The 19,660-nt window shown below is 38.9% G+C and overlaps 16 non-coding genes across 16 annotated transcripts; all 16 read left to right on the top strand.

Annotated features, from left to right (window-relative positions):
* The first annotated feature begins 336 nt into the window (after positions 1–336).
* On the top strand, positions 337–407 carry TRNAG-GCC (transfer RNA glycine (anticodon GCC)). The gene has a single exon. It is a non-coding gene; the product is annotated as a tRNA-Gly (tRNA).
* A 244-nt stretch (positions 408–651) lies between these two features.
* TRNAG-GCC (transfer RNA glycine (anticodon GCC)) lies at positions 652–722 on the top strand. Its single transcript has one exon. It is a non-coding gene; the product is annotated as a tRNA-Gly (tRNA).
* Positions 723–1,539: 817 nt separating this feature from the next.
* Positions 1,540–1,610, top strand: TRNAG-GCC (transfer RNA glycine (anticodon GCC)). Its single transcript has one exon. It is a non-coding gene; the product is annotated as a tRNA-Gly (tRNA).
* Positions 1,611–1,854: 244 nt separating this feature from the next.
* TRNAG-GCC (transfer RNA glycine (anticodon GCC)) lies at positions 1,855–1,925 on the top strand. Its single transcript has one exon. It is a non-coding gene; the product is annotated as a tRNA-Gly (tRNA).
* Positions 1,926–3,618: 1,693 nt separating this feature from the next.
* On the top strand, positions 3,619–3,689 carry TRNAG-GCC (transfer RNA glycine (anticodon GCC)). The gene has a single exon. It is a non-coding gene; the product is annotated as a tRNA-Gly (tRNA).
* A 244-nt stretch (positions 3,690–3,933) lies between these two features.
* TRNAG-GCC (transfer RNA glycine (anticodon GCC)) lies at positions 3,934–4,004 on the top strand. Its single transcript has one exon. It is a non-coding gene; the product is annotated as a tRNA-Gly (tRNA).
* Positions 4,005–6,293: 2,289 nt separating this feature from the next.
* TRNAG-GCC (transfer RNA glycine (anticodon GCC)) lies at positions 6,294–6,364 on the top strand. The gene has a single exon. It is a non-coding gene; the product is annotated as a tRNA-Gly (tRNA).
* A 244-nt stretch (positions 6,365–6,608) lies between these two features.
* On the top strand, positions 6,609–6,679 carry TRNAG-GCC (transfer RNA glycine (anticodon GCC)). Its single transcript has one exon. It is a non-coding gene; the product is annotated as a tRNA-Gly (tRNA).
* An 817-nt stretch (positions 6,680–7,496) lies between these two features.
* On the top strand, positions 7,497–7,567 carry TRNAG-GCC (transfer RNA glycine (anticodon GCC)). The gene has a single exon. It is a non-coding gene; the product is annotated as a tRNA-Gly (tRNA).
* A 244-nt stretch (positions 7,568–7,811) lies between these two features.
* Positions 7,812–7,882, top strand: TRNAG-GCC (transfer RNA glycine (anticodon GCC)). Its single transcript has one exon. It is a non-coding gene; the product is annotated as a tRNA-Gly (tRNA).
* Positions 7,883–9,890: 2,008 nt separating this feature from the next.
* Positions 9,891–9,961, top strand: TRNAG-GCC (transfer RNA glycine (anticodon GCC)). Its single transcript has one exon. It is a non-coding gene; the product is annotated as a tRNA-Gly (tRNA).
* Positions 9,962–10,520: 559 nt separating this feature from the next.
* TRNAG-GCC (transfer RNA glycine (anticodon GCC)) lies at positions 10,521–10,591 on the top strand. The gene has a single exon. It is a non-coding gene; the product is annotated as a tRNA-Gly (tRNA).
* Positions 10,592–12,599: 2,008 nt separating this feature from the next.
* TRNAG-GCC (transfer RNA glycine (anticodon GCC)) lies at positions 12,600–12,670 on the top strand. Its single transcript has one exon. It is a non-coding gene; the product is annotated as a tRNA-Gly (tRNA).
* Positions 12,671–16,192: 3,522 nt separating this feature from the next.
* On the top strand, positions 16,193–16,263 carry TRNAG-GCC (transfer RNA glycine (anticodon GCC)). Its single transcript has one exon. It is a non-coding gene; the product is annotated as a tRNA-Gly (tRNA).
* Positions 16,264–16,822: 559 nt separating this feature from the next.
* TRNAG-GCC (transfer RNA glycine (anticodon GCC)) lies at positions 16,823–16,893 on the top strand. The gene has a single exon. It is a non-coding gene; the product is annotated as a tRNA-Gly (tRNA).
* A 1,097-nt stretch (positions 16,894–17,990) lies between these two features.
* On the top strand, positions 17,991–18,061 carry TRNAG-GCC (transfer RNA glycine (anticodon GCC)). The gene has a single exon. It is a non-coding gene; the product is annotated as a tRNA-Gly (tRNA).
* The last annotated feature ends 1,599 nt before the right edge of the window (positions 18,062–19,660 follow it).

A 19,660-nucleotide genomic window follows, 5' to 3' on the forward strand; every position in this document is an offset into this window, starting at 1 on the left:
TGTCACATAAAATTCAATATTTCCTGAAATGTCCGTTATGGAACAACAACATAGCGCATTGGTGGTTCAGTGGTAGATTCCCGGCCTATGCAAAATGATTTTGGTGCTGTCAATTAATAGTTCAATATGACGTCATTTCTGTGTGTCACTAAAAGCGCGGAAATCTCGCACATTGCCCATGCGAGACGTATGTAAATTTCAGGTGGAAACAACTGACTAGATTATTTGTATATATATGGAATCTACATTATCGAGTACTGATACTAACTTAATCTGCATTATGTCACATAAAATTTAATATTTCCTGAAATGTCCGTGATGGAACAACAACATATCGCATTGGTGGTTCAGTGGTAGAATTCTCGCCTGCCACGCGGGAGGCCCGGGTTCGATTCCCGGCCAATGCAAAATGATTTTGGTGCTGTCAATTAATAGTTCAATATGACGTTATTTCTGTGTGTCACTAAAAGCGCGGAAATCTCGCACATTGCCCATGCGAGACGTATGTAAATTTCAGGTGGAAACAATTGACTAGATTATTTGTATAGATATGGAATCTACATTATCGAGTACTGATACTAACTTAATCTGCATTATGTCACATAAAATTCAATATTTCCTGAAATGTCCGTGATGGAACAACAACATATCGCATTGGTGGTTCAGTGGTAGAATTCTCGCCTGCCACGCGGGAGGCCCGGGTTCGATTCCCGGCCAATGCAAAATGATTTTGGTGCTGTCAATTAATAGTTCTATATGACGTCATTTCTGTGCGTCACTAAAAGCGCGGAAATCTCGCACATTGCCCATGCGAGACGTATGTAAATTTCAGGTGGAAACAATTGACTAGATTATTTGTATAGATATGGAATCTACATTATCGAGTACTGATACTAACTTAATCTGCATTATGTCACATAAAATTCAATATTTCCTGAAATGTCCGTGATGGAACAACAACATATCGCATTGGTAGTTCAGTGGTAGAATTCTCGCCTGCCACGCGGGAGGCCCGGGTTCGATTCCCGGCCAATGCAAAATGATTTTGGTGCTGTCAATTAATAGTTCAATATGACGTTATGTATGTGTGTCACTAAAAGCGCGGAAACATATGTAAATTTCAGGTGGAAACAACTGACGAGATTATTTGAATAGATATGGAATCTACATTATCGCGTTCTGATACTAACTTAATCTGCATTATGTCACATAAAATTCAATATTTCCTGAAATGTCCGTTATGGAACAACAACATAGCGCATTGGTGGTTCAGTGGTAGATTCCCGGCCTATGCAAAATGATTTTGGTGCTGTCAATTAATAGTTCAATATGACGTCATTTCTGTGTGTCACTAAAAGCGCGGAAATCTCGCACATTGCCCATGCGAGACGTATGTAAATTTCAGGTGGAAACAACTGACTAGATTATTTGTATATATATGGAATCTACATTATCGAGTACTGATACTAACTTAATCTGCATTATGTCACATAAAATTTAATATTTCCTGAAATGTCCGTGATGGAACAACAACATATCGCATTGGTGGTTCAGTGGTAGAATTCTCGCCTGCCACGCGGGAGGCCCGGGTTCGATTCCCGGCCAATGCAAAATGATTTTGGTGCTGTCAATTAATAGTTCAATATGACGTTATTTCTGTGTGTCACTAAAAGCGCGGAAATCTCGCACATTGCCCATGCGAGACGTATGTAAATTTCAGGTGGAAACAATTGACTAGATTATTTGTATAGATATGGAATCTACATTATCGAGTACTGATACTAACTTAATCTGCATTATGTCACATAAAATTCAATATTTCCTGAAATGTCCGTGATGGAACAACAACATATCGCATTGGTGGTTCAGTGGTAGAATTCTCGCCTGCCACGCGGGAGGCCCGGGTTCGATTCCCGGCCAATGCAAAATGATTTTGGTGCTGTCAATTAATAGTTCTATATGACGTCATTTCTGTGCGTCACTAAAAGCGCGGAAATCTCGCACATTGCCCATGCGAGACGTATGTAAATTTCAGGTGGAAACAATTGACTAGATTATTTGTATAGATATGGAATCTACATTATCGAGTACTGATACTAACTTAATCTGCATTATGTCACATAAAATTCAATATTTCCTGAAATGTCCGTGATGGAACAACAACATATCGCATTGGTAGTTCAGTGGTAGAATTCTCGCCTGCCACGCGGGAGGCCCGGGTTCGATTCCCGGCCAATGCAAAATGATTTTGGTGCTGTCAATTAATAGTTCAATATGACGTTATGTATGTGTGTCACTAAAAGCGCGGAAACATATGTAAATTTCAGGTGGAAACAACTGACGAGATTATTTGAATAGATATGGAATCTACATTATCGCGTTCTGATACTAACTTAATCTGCATTATGTCACATAAAATTCAATATTTCCTGAAATGTCCGTGATGGAACAACAACATATCGCATTGGTGGTTCAGTGGTAGATTCCCGGCCAATGCAAAATGATTTTGGTGCTGTCAATTAATAGTTCAATATGACGCTATTTCTGTATGTCACTAAAAGCGCGGATATCTCGCACATTGCCCATGCAAGGCGTATGTAAATTTGAGGTGGAAACAACTGACTAGATTATTTGTATAGATATGGAATCTACATTATCGAGTTCTGATACTAACTTAATCTGCATTATGTCACATAAAATTCAATATTTCCTGAAATGTCCGTGATGGAACAACAACATATCGCATTGGTGGTTCAGTGGTAGATTCCCGGCCTATGCAAAATGATTTTGTGCTGTCAATTAATAGTTCAATATGACGTTATTTCTGTGTGTCACTAAAAGCGCGGAAATCTCGCACATTGCCCATGCGAGACGTATGTAAATTTCAGGTGGAAACAACTGACTAGATTATTTGTATATATATGGAATCTACATTATCGAGTACTGATACTAACTTAATCTGCATTATGTCACATAAAATTTAATATTTTCTGAAATGTCCGTGATTGATCAACAACATATCGCATTGGTGATTCAGTGGTAGAATTCTCGCCTGCCACGCGGGAGGCCCGGGTTCGATTCGCGGCCAATGCAAAATGATTTTGGTGCTGTCAATTAATAGTTCAATATGACGCTATTTCTGTATGTCACTAAAAGCGCGGATATCTCGCACATTGCCCATGCAAGGCGTATGTAAATTTCAGTTGGAAACAACTGACTAGATTATTTGTATAGATATGGAATCTACATTATCGAGTTCTGATACTAACTTAATCTGCATTATGTCACATAAAATTCAATATTTCCTGAAATGTCCGTTATGGAACAACAGCATAGCGCATTGGTGGTTCAGTGGTAGATTCCCGGCCTATGCAAAATGATTTTGGTGCTGTCAATTAATAGTTCAATATGACGTCATTTCTGTGTGTCACTAAAAGCGCGGAAATCTCGCACATTGCCCATGCGAGACGTATGTAAATTTCAGGTGGAAACAACTGACTAGATTATTTGTATATATATGGAATCTACATTATCGAGTACTGATACTAACTTAATCTGCATTATGTCACATAAAATTTAATATTTCCTGAAATGTCCGTGATGGAACAACAACATATCGCATTGGTGGTTCAGTGGTAGAATTCTCGCCTGCCACGCGGGAGGCCCGGGTTCGATTCCCGGCCAATGCAAAATGATTTTGGTGCTGTCAATTAATAGTTCAATATGACGTTATTTCTGTGTGTCACTAAAAGCGCGGAAATCTCGCACATTGCCCATGCGAGACGTATGTAAATTTCAGGTGGAAACAATTGACTAGATTATTTGTATAGATATGGAATCTACATTATCGAGTACTGATACTAACTTAATCTGCATTATGTCACATAAAATTCAATATTTCCTGAAATGTCCGTGATGGAACAACAACATATCGCATTGGTGGTTCAGTGGTAGAATTCTCGCCTGCCACGCGGGAGGCCCGGGTTCGATTCCCGGCCAATGCAAAATGATTTTGGTGCTGTCAATTAATAGTTCTATATGACGTCATTTCTGTGCGTCACTAAAAGCGCGGAAATCTCGCACATTGCCCATGCGAGACGTATGTAAATTTCAGGTGGAAACAATTGACTAGATTATTTGTATAGATATGGAATCTACATTATCGAGTACTGATACTAACTTAATCTGCATTATGTCACATAAAATTCAATATTTCCTGAAATGTCCGTGATGGAACAACAACATATCGCATTGGTAGTTCAGTGGTAGAATTCTCGCCTGCCACGCGGGAGGCCCGGGTTCGATTCCCGGCCAATGCAAAATGATTTTGGTGCTGTCAATTAATAGTTCAATATGACGTTATGTATGTGTGTCACTAAAAGCGCGGAAACATATGTAAATTTCAGGTGGAAACAACTGACGAGATTATTTGAATAGATATGGAATCTACATTATCGCGTTCTGATACTAACTTAATCTGCATTATGTCACATAAAATTCAATATTTCCTGAAATGTCCGTTATGGAACAACAACATAGCGCATTGGTGGTTCAGTGGTAGATTCCCGGCCTATGCAAAATGATTTTGGTGCTGTCAATTAATAGTTCAATATGACGTCATTTCTGTGTGTCACTAAAAGCGCGGAAATCTCGCACATTGCCCATGCAAGGCGTATGTAAATTTGAGGTGGAAACAACTGACTAGATTATTTGTATAGATATGGAATCTACATTATCGAGTTCTGATACTAACTTAATCTGCATTATGTCACATAAAATTCAATATTTCCTGAAATGTCCGTGATGGAACAACAACATATCGCATTGGTGGTTCAGTGGTAGATTCCCGGCCTATGCAAAATGATTTTGTGCTGTCAATTAATAGTTCAATATGACGTTATTTCTGTGTGTCACTAAAAGCGCGGAAATCTCGCACATTGCCCATGCGAGACGTATGTAAATTTCAGGTGGAAACAACTGACTAGATTATTTGTATATATATGGAATCTACATTATCGAGTACTGATACTAACTTAATCTGCATTATGTCACATAAAATTTAATATTTTCTGAAATGTCCGTGATTGATCAACAACATATCGCATTGGTGATTCAGTGGTAGAATTCTCGCCTGCCACGCGGGAGGCCCGGGTTCGATTCGCGGCCAATGCAAAATGATTTTGGTGCTGTCAATTAATAGTTCAATATGACGCTATTTCTGTATGTCACTAAAAGCGCGGATATCTCGCACATTGCCCATGCAAGGCGTATGTAAATTTCAGTTGGAAACAACTGACTAGATTATTTGTATAGATATGGAATCTACATTATCGAGTTCTGATACTAACTTAATCTGCATTATGTCACATAAAATTCAATATTTCCTGAAATGTCCGTTATGGAACAACAGCATAGCGCATTGGTGGTTCAGTGGTAGATTCCCGGCCTATGCAAAATGATTTTGGTGCTGTCAATTAATAGTTCAATATGACGTCATTTCTGTGTGTCACTAAAAGCGCGGAAATCTCGCACATTGCCCATGCGAGACGTATGTAAATTTCAGGTGGAAACAACTGACTAGATTATTTGTATATATATGGAATCTACATTATCGAGTACTGATACTAACTTAATCTGCATTATGTCACATAAAATTTAATATTTTCTGAAATGTCCGTGATTGATCAACAACATATCGCATTGGTGATTCAGTGGTAGAATTCTCGCCTGCCACGCGGGAGGCCCGGGTTCGATTCGCGGCCAATGCAAAATGATTTTGGTGCTGTCAATTAATAGTTCAATATGACGCTATTTCTGTATGTCACTAAAAGCGCGGATATCTCGCACATTGCCCATGCAAGGCGTATGTAAATTTCAGTTGGAAACAACTGACTAGATTATTTGTATAGATATGGAATCTACATTATCGAGTTCTGATACTAACTTAATCTGCATTATGTCACATAAAATTCAATATTTCCTGAAATGTCCGTTATGGAACAACAACATAGCGCATTGGTGGTTCAGTGGTAGATTCCCGGCCTATGCAAAATGATTTTGGTGCTGTCAATTAATAGTTCAATATGACGTCATTTCTGTGTGTCACTAAAAGCGCGGAAATCTCGCACATTGCCCATGCGAGACGTATGTAAATTTCAGGTGGAAACAACTGACTAGATTATTTGTATATATATGGAATCTACATTATCGAGTACTGATACTAACTTAATCTGCATTATGTCACATAAAATTTAATATTTCCTGAAATGTCCGTGATGGAACAACAACATATCGCATTGGTGGTTCAGTGGTAGAATTCTCGCCTGCCACGCGGGAGGCCCGGGTTCGATTCCCGGCCAATGCAAAATGATTTTGGTGCTGTCAATTAATAGTTCAATATGACGTTATTTCTGTGTGTCACTAAAAGCGCGGAAATCTCGCACATTGCCCATGCGAGACGTATGTAAATTTCAGGTGGAAACAATTGACTAGATTATTTGTATAGATATGGAATCTACATTATCGAGTACTGATACTAACTTAATCTGCATTATGTCACATAAAATTCAATATTTCCTGAAATGTCCGTGATGGAACAACAACATATCGCATTGGTGGTTCAGTGGTAGAATTCTCGCCTGCCACGCGGGAGGCCCGGGTTCGATTCCCGGCCAATGCAAAATGATTTTGGTGCTGTCAATTAATAGTTCTATATGACGTCATTTCTGTGCGTCACTAAAAGCGCGGAAATCTCGCACATTGCCCATGCGAGACGTATGTAAATTTCAGGTGGAAACAATTGACTAGATTATTTGTATAGATATGGAATCTACATTATCGAGTACTGATACTAACTTAATCTGCATTATGTCACATAAAATTCAATATTTCCTGAAATGTCCGTGATGGAACAACAACATATCGCATTGGTAGTTCAGTGGTAGAATTCTCGCCTGCCACGCGGGAGGCCCGGGTTCGATTCCCGGCCAATGCAAAATGATTTTGGTGCTGTCAATTAATAGTTCAATATGACGTTATGTATGTGTGTCACTAAAAGCGCGGAAACATATGTAAATTTCAGGTGGAAACAACTGACGAGATTATTTGAATAGATATGGAATCTACATTATCGCGTTCTGATACTAACTTAATCTGCATTATGTCACATAAAATTCAATATTTCCTGAAATGTCCGTTATGGAACAACAACATAGCGCATTGGTGGTTCAGTGGTAGATTCCCGGCCTATGCAAAATGATTTTGGTGCTGTCAATTAATAGTTCAATATGACGTCATTTCTGTGTGTCACTAAAAGCGCGGAAATCTCGCACATTGCCCATGCGAGACGTATGTAAATTTCAGGTGGAAACAACTGACTAGATTATTTGTATATATATGGAATCTACATTATCGAGTACTGATACTAACTTAATCTGCATTATGTCACATAAAATTTAATATTTCCTGAAATGTCCGTGATGGAACAACAACATATCGCATTGGTGGTTCAGTGGTAGAATTCTCGCCTGCCACGCGGGAGGCCCGGGTTCGATTCCCGGCCAATGCAAAATGATTTTGGTGCTGTCAATTAATAGTTCAATATGACGTTATTTCTGTGTGTCACTAAAAGCGCGGAAATCTCGCACATTGCCCATGCGAGACGTATGTAAATTTCAGGTGGAAACAATTGACTAGATTATTTGTATAGATATGGAATCTACATTATCGAGTACTGATACTAACTTAATCTGCATTATGTCACATAAAATTCAATATTTCCTGAAATGTCCGTGATGGAACAACAACATATCGCATTGGTGGTTCAGTGGTAGAATTCTCGCCTGCCACGCGGGAGGCCCGGGTTCGATTCCCGGCCAATGCAAAATGATTTTGGTGCTGTCAATTAATAGTTCTATATGACGTCATTTCTGTGCGTCACTAAAAGCGCGGAAATCTCGCACATTGCCCATGCGAGACGTATGTAAATTTCAGGTGGAAACAATTGACTAGATTATTTGTATAGATATGGAATCTACATTATCGAGTACTGATACTAACTTAATCTGCATTATGTCACATAAAATTCAATATTTCCTGAAATGTCCGTGATGGAACAACAACATATCGCATTGGTAGTTCAGTGGTAGAATTCTCGCCTGCCACGCGGGAGGCCCGGGTTCGATTCCCGGCCAATGCAAAATGATTTTGGTGCTGTCAATTAATAGTTCAATATGACGTTATGTATGTGTGTCACTAAAAGCGCGGAAACATATGTAAATTTCAGGTGGAAACAACTGACGAGATTATTTGAATAGATATGGAATCTACATTATCGCGTTCTGATACTAACTTAATCTGCATTATGTCACATAAAATTCAATATTTCCTGAAATGTCCGTTATGGAACAACAACATAGCGCATTGGTGGTTCAGTGGTAGATTCCCGGCCTATGCAAAATGATTTTGGTGCTGTCAATTAATAGTTCAATATGACGTCATTTCTGTGTGTCACTAAAAGCGCGGAAATCTCGCACATTGCCCATGCAAGGCGTATGTAAATTTGAGGTGGAAACAACTGACTAGATTATTTGTATAGATATGGAATCTACATTATCGAGTTCTGATACTAACTTAATCTGCATTATGTCACATAAAATTCAATATTTCCTGAAATGTCCGTGATGGAACAACAACATATCGCATTGGTGGTTCAGTGGTAGATTCCCGGCCTATGCAAAATGATTTTGTGCTGTCAATTAATAGTTCAATATGACGTTATTTCTGTGTGTCACTAAAAGCGCGGAAATCTCGCACATTGCCCATGCGAGACGTATGTAAATTTCAGGTGGAAACAACTGACTAGATTATTTGTATATATATGGAATCTACATTATCGAGTACTGATACTAACTTAATCTGCATTATGTCACATAAAATTTAATATTTTCTGAAATGTCCGTGATTGATCAACAACATATCGCATTGGTGATTCAGTGGTAGAATTCTCGCCTGCCACGCGGGAGGCCCGGGTTCGATTCGCGGCCAATGCAAAATGATTTTGGTGCTGTCAATTAATAGTTCAATATGACGCTATTTCTGTATGTCACTAAAAGCGCGGATATCTCGCACATTGCCCATGCAAGGCGTATGTAAATTTCAGTTGGAAACAACTGACTAGATTATTTGTATAGATATGGAATCTACATTATCGAGTTCTGATACTAACTTAATCTGCATTATGTCACATAAAATTCAATATTTCCTGAAATGTCCGTTATGGAACAACAGCATAGCGCATTGGTGGTTCAGTGGTAGATTCCCGGCCTATGCAAAATGATTTTGGTGCTGTCAATTAATAGTTCAATATGACGTCATTTCTGTGTGTCACTAAAAGCGCGGAAATCTCGCACATTGCCCATGCGAGACGTATGTAAATTTCAGGTGGAAACAACTGACTAGATTATTTGTATATATATGGAATCTACATTATCGAGTACTGATACTAACTTAATCTGCATTATGTCACATAAAATTTAATATTTCCTGAAATATCCGTGATGGAACAACAACATATCGCATTGGTGGTTCAGTGGTAGAATTCTCGCCCGCCACGCGGGAGGCCCGGGTTCGATTCCCGGCCAATGCAAAATGATTTTGGTGCTGTCAATTAATAGTTCAATATGACGTTATTTCTGTGTGTCACTAAAAGCGCGGAAATCTCGCACATTGCCCATGCGAGACGTATGTAAATTTCAGGTGGAAACAATTGACTAGATTATTTGTATAGATATGGAATCTACATTATCGAGTACTGATACTAACTTAATCTGCATTATGTCACATAAAATTCAATATTTCCTGAAATGTCCGTGATGGAACAACAACATATCGCATTGGTGGTTCAGTGGTAGAATTCTCGCCTGCCACGCGGGAGGCCCGGGTTCGATTCCCGGCCAATGCAAAATGATTTTGGTGCTGTCAATTAATAGTTCTATATGACGTCATTTCTGTGCGTCACTAAAAGCGCGGAAATCTCGCACATTGCCCATGCGAGACGTATGTAAATTTCAGGTGGAAACAATTGACTAGATTATTTGTATAGATATGGAATCTACATTATCGAGTACTGATACTAACTTAATCTGCATTATGTCACATAAAATTCAATATTTCCTGAAATGTCCGTGATGGAACAACAACATATCGCATTGGTAGTTCAGTGGTAGAATTCTCGCCTGCCACGCGGGAGGCCCGGGTTCGATTCCCGGCCAATGCAAAATGATTTTGGTGCTGTCAATTAATAGTTCAATATGACGTTATTTCTGTGTGTCACTAAAAGCGCGGAAATCTCGCACATTGCCCATGCGAGACGTATGTAAATTTCAGGTGGAAACAATTGACTAGATTATTTGTATAGATATGGAATCTACATTATCGAGTACTGATACTAACTTAATCTGCATTATGTCACATAAAATTCAATATTTCCTGAAATGTCCGTGATGGAACAACAACATATCGCATTGGTGGTTCAGTGGTAGAATTCTCGCCTGCCACGCGGGAGGCCCGGGTTCGATTCCCGGCCAATGCAAAATGATTTTGGTGCTGTCAATTAATAGTTCTATATGACGTCATTTCTGTGCGTCACTAAAAGCGCGGAAATCTCGCACATTGCCCATGCGAGACGTATGTAAATTTCAGGTGGAAACAATTGACTAGATTATTTGTATAGATATGGAATCTACATTATCGAGTACTGATACTAACTTAATCTGCATTATGTCACATAAAATTCAATATTTCCTGAAATGTCCGTGATGGAACAACAACATATCGCATTGGTAGTTCAGTGGTAGAATTCTCGCCTGCCACGCGGGAGGCCCGGGTTCGATTCCCGGCCAATGCAAAATGATTTTGGTGCTGTCAATTAATAGTTCAATATGACGTTATGTATGTGTGTCACTAAAAGCGCGGAAACATATGTAAATTTCAGGTGGAAACAACTGACGAGATTATTTGAATAGATATGGAATCTACATTATCGCGTTCTGATACTAACTTAATCTGCATTATGTCACATAAAATTCAATATTTCCTGAAATGTCCGTTATGGAACAACAACATAGCGCATTGGTGGTTCAGTGGTAGATTCCCGGCCTATGCAAAATGATTTTGGTGCTGTCAATTAATAGTTCAATATGACGTCATTTCTGTGTGTCACTAAAAGCGCGGAAATCTCGCACATTGCCCATGCAAGGCGTATGTAAATTTGAGGTGGAAACAACTGACTAGATTATTTGTATAGATATGGAATCTACATCATCGAGTTCTGATACTAACTTAATCTGCATTATGTCACATAAAATTCAATATTTCCTGAAATGTCCGTGATGGAACAACAACATATCGCATTGGTGGTTCAGTGGTAGATTCCCGGCCTATGCAAAATGATTTTGTGCTGTCAATTAATAGTTCAATATGACGTTATTTCTGTGTGTCACTAAAAGCGCGGAAATCTCGCACATTGCCCATGCGAGACGTATGTAAATTTCAGGTGGAAACAACTGACTAGATTATTTGTATATATATGGAATCTACATTATCGAGTACTGATACTAACTTAATCTGCATTATGTCACATAAAATTTAATATTTTCTGAAATGTCCGTGATTGATCAACAACATATCGCATTGGTGATTCAGTGGTAGAATTCTCGCCTGCCACGCGGGAGGCCCGGGTTCGATTCGCGGCCAATGCAAAATGATTTTGGTGCTGTCAATTAATAGTTCAATATGACGCTATTTCTGTATGTCACTAAAAGCGCGGATATCTCGCACATTGCCCATGCAAGGCGTATGTAAATTTCAGTTGGAAACAACTGACTAGATTATTTGTATAGATATGGAATCTACATTATCGAGTTCTGATACTAACTTAATCTGCATTATGTCACATAAAATTCAATATTTCCTGAAATGTCCGTTATGGAACAACAGCATAGCGCATTGGTGGTTCAGTGGTAGATTCCCGGCCTATGCAAAATGATTTTGGTGCTGTCAATTAATAGTTCAATATGACGTCATTTCTGTGTGTCACTAAAAGCGCGGAAATCTCGCACATTGCCCATGCGAGACGTATGTAAATTTCAGGTGGAAACAACTGACTAGATTATTTGTATATATATGGAATCTACATTATCGAGTACTGATACTAACTTAATCTGCATTATGTCACATAAAATTTAATATTTCCTGAAATGTCCGTGATGGAACAACAACATATCGCATTGGTGGTTCAGTGGTAGAATTCTCGCCCGCCACGCGGGAGGCCCGGGTTCGATTCCCGGCCAATGCAAAATGATTTTGGTGCTGTCAATTAATAGTTCAATATGACGTTATTTCTGTGTGTCACTAAAAGCGCGGAAATCTCGCACATTGCCCATGCGAGACGTATGTAAATTTCAGGTGGAAACAATTGACTAGATTATTTGTATAGATATGGAATCTACATTATCGAGTACTGATACTAACTTAATCTGCATTATGTCACATAAAATTCAATATTTCCTGAAATGTCCGTGATGGAACAACAACATATCGCATTGGTGGTTCAGTGGTAGAATTCTCGCCTGCCACGCGGGAGGCCCGGGTTCGATTCCCGGCCAATGCAAAATGATTTTGGTGCTGTCAATTAATAGTTCTATATGACGTCATTTCTGTGCGTCACTAAAAGCGCGGAAATCTCGCACATTGCCCATGCGAGACGTATGTAAATTTCAGGTGGAAACAATTGACTAGATTATTTGTATAGATATGGAATCTACATTATCGAGTACTGATACTAACTTAATCTGCATTATGTCACATAAAATTCAATATTTCCTGAAATGTCCGTGATGGAACAACAACATATCGCATTGGTAGTTCAGTGGTAGAATTCTCGCCTGCCACGCGGGAGGCCCGGGTTCGATTCCCGGCCAATGCAAAATGATTTTGGTGCTGTCAATTAATAGTTCAATATGACGTTATGTATGTGTGTCACTAAAAGCGCGGAAACATATGTAAATTTCAGGTGGAAACAACTGACGAGATTATTTGAATAGATATGGAATCTACATTATCGCGTTCTGATACTAACTTAATCTGCATTATGTCACATAAAATTCAATATTTCCTGAAATGTCCGTGATGGAACAACAACATATCGCATTGGTGGTTCAGTGGTAGATTCCCGGCCAATGCAAAAAGATTTTGGTGCTGTCAATTAATAGTTCAATATGACGCTATTTCTGTATGTCACTAAAAGCGCGGATATCTCGCACATTGCCCATGCAAGGCGTATGTAAATTTCAGGTGGAAACAACTGACTAGATTATTTGTATAGATATGGAATCTACATTATCGAGTTCTGATACTAACTTAATCTGCATTATGTCACATAAAATTCAATATTTCCTGAAATGTTCGTGATGGAACAACAACATATCGCATTGGTGGTTCAGTGGTAGATTCCCGGCCTATGCAAAATGATTTTGTGCTGTCAATTAATAGTTCAATATGACGTTATTTCTGTGTGTCACTAAAAGCGCGGAAATCTCGCACATTGCCCATGCGAGACGTATGTAAATTTCAGGTGGAAACAACTGACTAGATTATTTGTATATATATGGAATCTACATTATCGAGTACTGATACTAACTTAATCTGCATTATGTCACATAAAATTTAATATTTTCTGAAATGTCCGTGATTGATCAACAACATATCGCATTGGTGATTCAGTGGTAGAATTCTCGCCTGCCACGCGGGAGGCCCGGGTTCGATTCGCGGCCAATGCAAAATGATTTTGGTGCTGTCAATTAATAGTTCAATATGACGCTATTTCTGTATGTCACTAAAAGCGCGGATATCTCGCACATTGCCCATGCAAGGCGTATGTAAATTTCAGTTGGAAACAACTGACTAGATTATTTGTATAGATATGGAATCTACATTATCGAGTTCTGATACTAACTTAATCTGCATTATGTCACATAAAATTCAATATTTCCTGAAATGTCCGTTATGGAACAACAACATAGCGCATTGGTGGTTCAGTGGTAGATTCCCGGCCTATGCAAAATGATTTTGGTGCTGTCAATTAATAGTTCAATATGACGTCATTTCTGTGTGTCACTAAAAGCGCGGAAATCTCGCACATTGCCCATGCGAGACGTATGTAAATTTCAGGTGGAAACAACTGACTAGATTATTTGTATATATATGGAATCTACATTATCGAGTACTGATACTAACTTAATCTGCATTATGTCACATAAAATTTAATATTTCCTGAAATGTCCGTGATGGATCAACAACATATCGCATTGGTGGTTCAGTGGTAGAATTCTCGCCTGCCACGCGGGAGGCCCGGGTTCGATTCCCGGCCAATGTATAATGATTTTGGTGCTGTCAATTAATAGTTCAATATGACGTCATTTCTGTGCGTCACTAAAAGCGCGGAAATCTCGCACATTGCCCATGCGAGACGTATGTAAATTTCAGGTGGAAACAATTGACTAGATTATTTGTATAGATATGGAATCTACATTATCGAGTACTGATACTAACTTAATCTGCATTATGTCACATAAAATTCAATATTTCCTGAAATGTCCGTGATGGAACAACAACATATCGCATTGGTAGTTCAGTGGTAGAATTCTCGCCTGCCACGCAGGAGGCCCGGGTTCGATTCCCGGCCAATGCAAAATGATTTTGGTGCTGTCAATTAATAGTTCAATATGACGTTATGTCTGTGTGTCACTAAAAGCGCGGAAACATATGTAAATTTCAGGTGGAAACAACTGACGAGATTATTTGAATAGATATGGAATCTACATTATCGCGTTCTGATACTAACTTAATCTGCATTATGTCACATAAAATTCAATATTTCCTGAAATGTCCGTGATGGAACAACAACATATCGCATTGGTGGTTCAGTGGTAGATTCCCGGCCAATGCAAAATGATTTTGGTGCTGTCAATTAATAGTTCAATATGACGTTATTTCTGTGTGTCACTAAAAGCGCGGAAATCTCGCACATTGCCCATGCGAGACATATGTAATTTTCAGGTGGAAACAACTTACTAGATTATTTGTATATATATGGAATCTACATTATCGCGTTCTGATACTAACTTGATCTGCATTATGTCACATAAAATTCAATATTTCCTGAAATGTCCGTGATGGAACAAAAACATAGCGCATTGGTGGTTCAGTGGTAGAATTCTCGCCTGCCATGCGGGACGCCCGGGTTCGATTCCCGGTCAATGCAAAATGATTTTGGTGCTGTCAATTAATAGTTCAATATGACGCTATTTCTGTATGTCACTAAAAGCGAGGATATCTCGCACATTGCCCATGCAAGGCGTATGTACATTTCAGGTGGAAACAACTGACTAGATTATTTGTATAGATATGGAATCTACATTATCGAGTACTGATACTCACTTAATCTGCATTATGTCATAAAATTCAATATTTCCTGAAATGTCCGTGATGGAAGAAAAACATAGCGCATTGGTTAGTCAGTGGTAGAATTCTCGCCTGCCACGCGGGAGGCCCGGGTTCGATTCCCGGCCAATGCAAAATGATTTTGGTGCTGTCAATTAATAGTTCAATATGACGTTATTTCTGTGTGTCACTAAAAGCGCGGAAATCTCGCACATTGCCCATGCGAGACATATGTAATTTTCAGGTGGAAACAACTTACTAGATTATTTGTATATATATGGAATCTACATTATCGCGTTCTGATACTAACTTGATCTGCATTATGTCACATAAAATTCAATATTTCCTGAAATGTCCGTGATGGAACAAAAACATAGCGCATTGGTGGTTCAGTGGTAGAATTCTCGCCTGCCATGCGGGAGGCCCGGGTTCGATTCCCGGTCAATGCAAAATGATTTTGGTGCTGTCAATTAATAGTTCAATATGACGCTATTTCTGTATGTCACTAAAAGCGAGGATATCTCGCACATTGCCCATGCAAGGAGTATGTACATTTCAGGTGGAAACAACTGACTAGATTATTTGTATAGATATGGAATCTACATTATCGAGTACTGATACTCACTTAATCTGCATTATGTCATAAAATTCAATATTTCCTGAAATGTCCGTGATGGAAGAAAAACATAGCGCATTGGTGGTTCAGTGGTAGAATTCTCGCCTGCCACGCGGGAGGCCCGGGTTCGATTCCCGGCCAATGCAAAATGATTTTGGTGCTGTCAATTAATAGTTCAATATGACGTTATTTCTGTGTGTCACTAAAAGCGCGGAAATCTCGCACATTGCCCATGCGAGACATATGTAATTTTCAGGTGGAAACAACTTACTAGATTATTTGTATATATATGGAATCTACATTATCGCGTTCTGATACTAACTTGATCTGCATTATGTCACATAAAATTCAATATTTCCTGAAATGTCCGTGATGGAACAAAAACATAGCGCATTGGTGGTTCAGTGGTAGAATTCTCGCCTGCCATGCGGGAGGCCCGGGTTCGATTCCCGGTCAATGCAAAATGATTTTGGTGCTGTCAATTAATAGTTCAATATGACGCTATTTCTGTATGTCACTAAAAGCGAGGATATCTCGCACATTGCCCATGCAAGGCGTATGTACATTTCAGGTGGAAACAACTGACTAGATTATTTGTATAGATATGGAATCTACATTATCGAGTACTGATACTCACTTAATCTGCATTATGTCACATAAAATTCAATATTTCCTGAAATGTCCGTGATGAAACAAAAACATAGCGCATTGGTGGTTCAGTGGTAGAATTCTCGCCTGCCACGCGGGAGGCCCGGGTTCGATTCCCGGCCAATGCAAAATGATTTTGGTGCTGTCAATTAATAGTTCAATATGACGTTATTTCTGTGTGTCACTAAAAGCGCGGAAATCTCGCACATTGCCCATGCGAGACATATGTAATTTTCAGGAGGAAAAACTGACTAGATTATTTGTATAGATATGGAATCTACATTGTCGAGTACTGATACTATCTTAATCTGCATTATGTCACATAAAATTCAATATTTCCTGAAATGTCCGTGATGGAACAAAAACATAGCGCATTGGTGGTTCAGTGGTAGAATTCTCGCCTGCCATGCGGGAGGCCCGGGTTCGATTCCCGGCCAATGCAAAATGATTTTGGTGCTGTCAATTAATAGTTCAATATGACGCTATTTCTGTATGTCACTAAAAGCGCGGATATCTCGCACATTGCCCATGCAAGGCGTATGTAAATTTCAGGTGGAAACAATTGACTAGATTATTTGTATAGATATGGAATCTACATTATCGAGTACTGATACTAACTTAATCTGCATTATGTCACATAAAATTCAATATTTCCTGAAATGTCCGTGATGGAACAACAACATATCGCATTGGTGGTTCAGTGGTAGATTCCCGGCCAATGCAAAATGATTTTGGTGCTGTCAATTAATAGTTCAATATGACGTTATGTCTGTGTGTCACTAAATGCGCGGAAACATATGTAAATTTCAGGTGGAAACAACTGACGAGATTATTTGAATAGATATGGAATCTACATTATCGCGTTCTGATACTAACTTAATCTGCATTATGTCACATAAAATTCAATATTTCCTGAAATGTCCGTGATGGAACAACAACATATCGCATTGGTGGTTCAGTGGTAGATTCCCGGCCAATGCAAAATGATTTTGGTGCTGTCAATTAATAGTTCAATATGACGCTATTTCTGTGTGTCACTAAAAGCGCGGAAATCTCGCACATTGCACATGCGAGACATATGTAAATTTCAGGTGGAAACAACTGACTAGATTATTTGTATAGATATGGAATCTACATTATCGAGTACTGATACTCACTTAATCTGCATTATGTCACATAAAATTCAATATTTCCTGAAATGTCCGTGATGGAACAAAAACATAGCGCATTGGTGGTTCAGTGGTAGAATTCTCGCCTGCCACGCGGGAGGCCCGGGTTCGATTCCCGGCCAATGCAAAATGATTTTGGTGCTGTCAATTAATAGTTCAATATGACGTTATTTCTGTGTGTCACTAAAAGCGCGGAAATCTCGCACATTGCCCATGCGAGACATATGTAATTTTCAGGAGGAAAAACTGACTAGATTATTTGTATAGATATGGAATCTACATTGTCGAGTACTGATACTATCTTAATCTGCATTAAGTCACATAAAATTCAATATTTCCTGAAATGTCCGTGATGGAACAAAAACATAGCGCATTGGTGGTTCAGTGGTAGAATTCTCGCCTGCCATGCGGGAGGCCCGGCTTCGATTCCCGGCCAATGCAAAATGATTTTGGTGCTGTCAATTAATAGTTCAATATGACGTTATGTCTGTGTGTCACTAAAAGCGCGGAAACATATGTAAATTTCAGGTGGAAACAACTGACGAGATTATTTGAATAGATATGGAATCTACATTATCGCGTTCTGATACTAACTTAATCTGCATTATGTCACATAAAATTCAATATTTCCTGAAATGTCCGTGATGGAACAACAACATATCGCATTGGTGGTTCAGTGGTAGATTCCCGGCCAATGCAAAATGATTTTGGTGCTGTCAATTAATAGTTCAATATGACGCTATTTCTGTATGTCACTAAAAGCGCGGATATCTCGCACATTGCCCATGCAAGGCGTATGTAAATTTGAGGTGGAAACAACTGACTAGATTATTTGTATAGATATGGAATCTACATTATCGAGTTCTGATACTAACTTAATCTGCATTATGTCACATAAAATTCAATATTTCCTGAAATGTCCGTGATGGAACAACAACATATCGCATTGGTGGTTCAGTGGTAGATTCCCGGCCTATGCAAAATGATTTTGTGCTGTCAATTAATAGTTCAATATGACGTTATTTCTGTGTGTCACTAAAAGCGCGGAAATCTCGCACATTGCCCATGCGAGACGTATGTAAATTTCAGGTGGAAACAACTGACTAGATTATTTGTATATATATGGAATCTACATTATCGAGTACTGATACTAACTTAATCTGCATTATGTCACATAAAATTTAATATTTTCTGAAATGTCCGTGATTGATCAACAACATATCGCATTGGTGATTCAGTGGTAGAATTCTCGCCTGCCACGCGGGAGGCCCGGGTTCGATTCGCGGCCAATGCAAAATGATTTTGGTGCTGTCAATTAATAGTTCAATATGACGCTATTTCTGTATGTCACTAAAAGCGCGGATATCTCGCACATTGCCCATGCAAGGCGTATGTAAATTTCAGTTGGAAACAACTGACTAGATTATTTGTATAGATATGGAATCTACATTATCGAGTTCTGATACTAACTTAATCTGCATTATGTCACATAAAATTCAATATTTCCTGAAATGTCCGTTATGGAACAACAACATAGCGCATTGGTGGTTCAGTGGTAGATTCCCGGCCTATGCAAAATGATTTTGGTGCTGTCAATTAATAGTTCAATATGACGTCATTTCTGTGTGTCACTAAAAGCGCGGAAATCTCGCACATTGCCCATGCGAGACGTATGTAAATTTCAGGTGGAAACAACTGACTAGATTATTTGTATATATATGGAATC

This window comes from Saccoglossus kowalevskii, chromosome 17 (genome assembly GCF_978046115.1).
Source record: "Saccoglossus kowalevskii chromosome 17, keSacKowa6.1, whole genome shotgun sequence".
Taxonomy (NCBI): domain Eukaryota; kingdom Metazoa; phylum Hemichordata; class Enteropneusta; family Harrimaniidae; genus Saccoglossus; species Saccoglossus kowalevskii.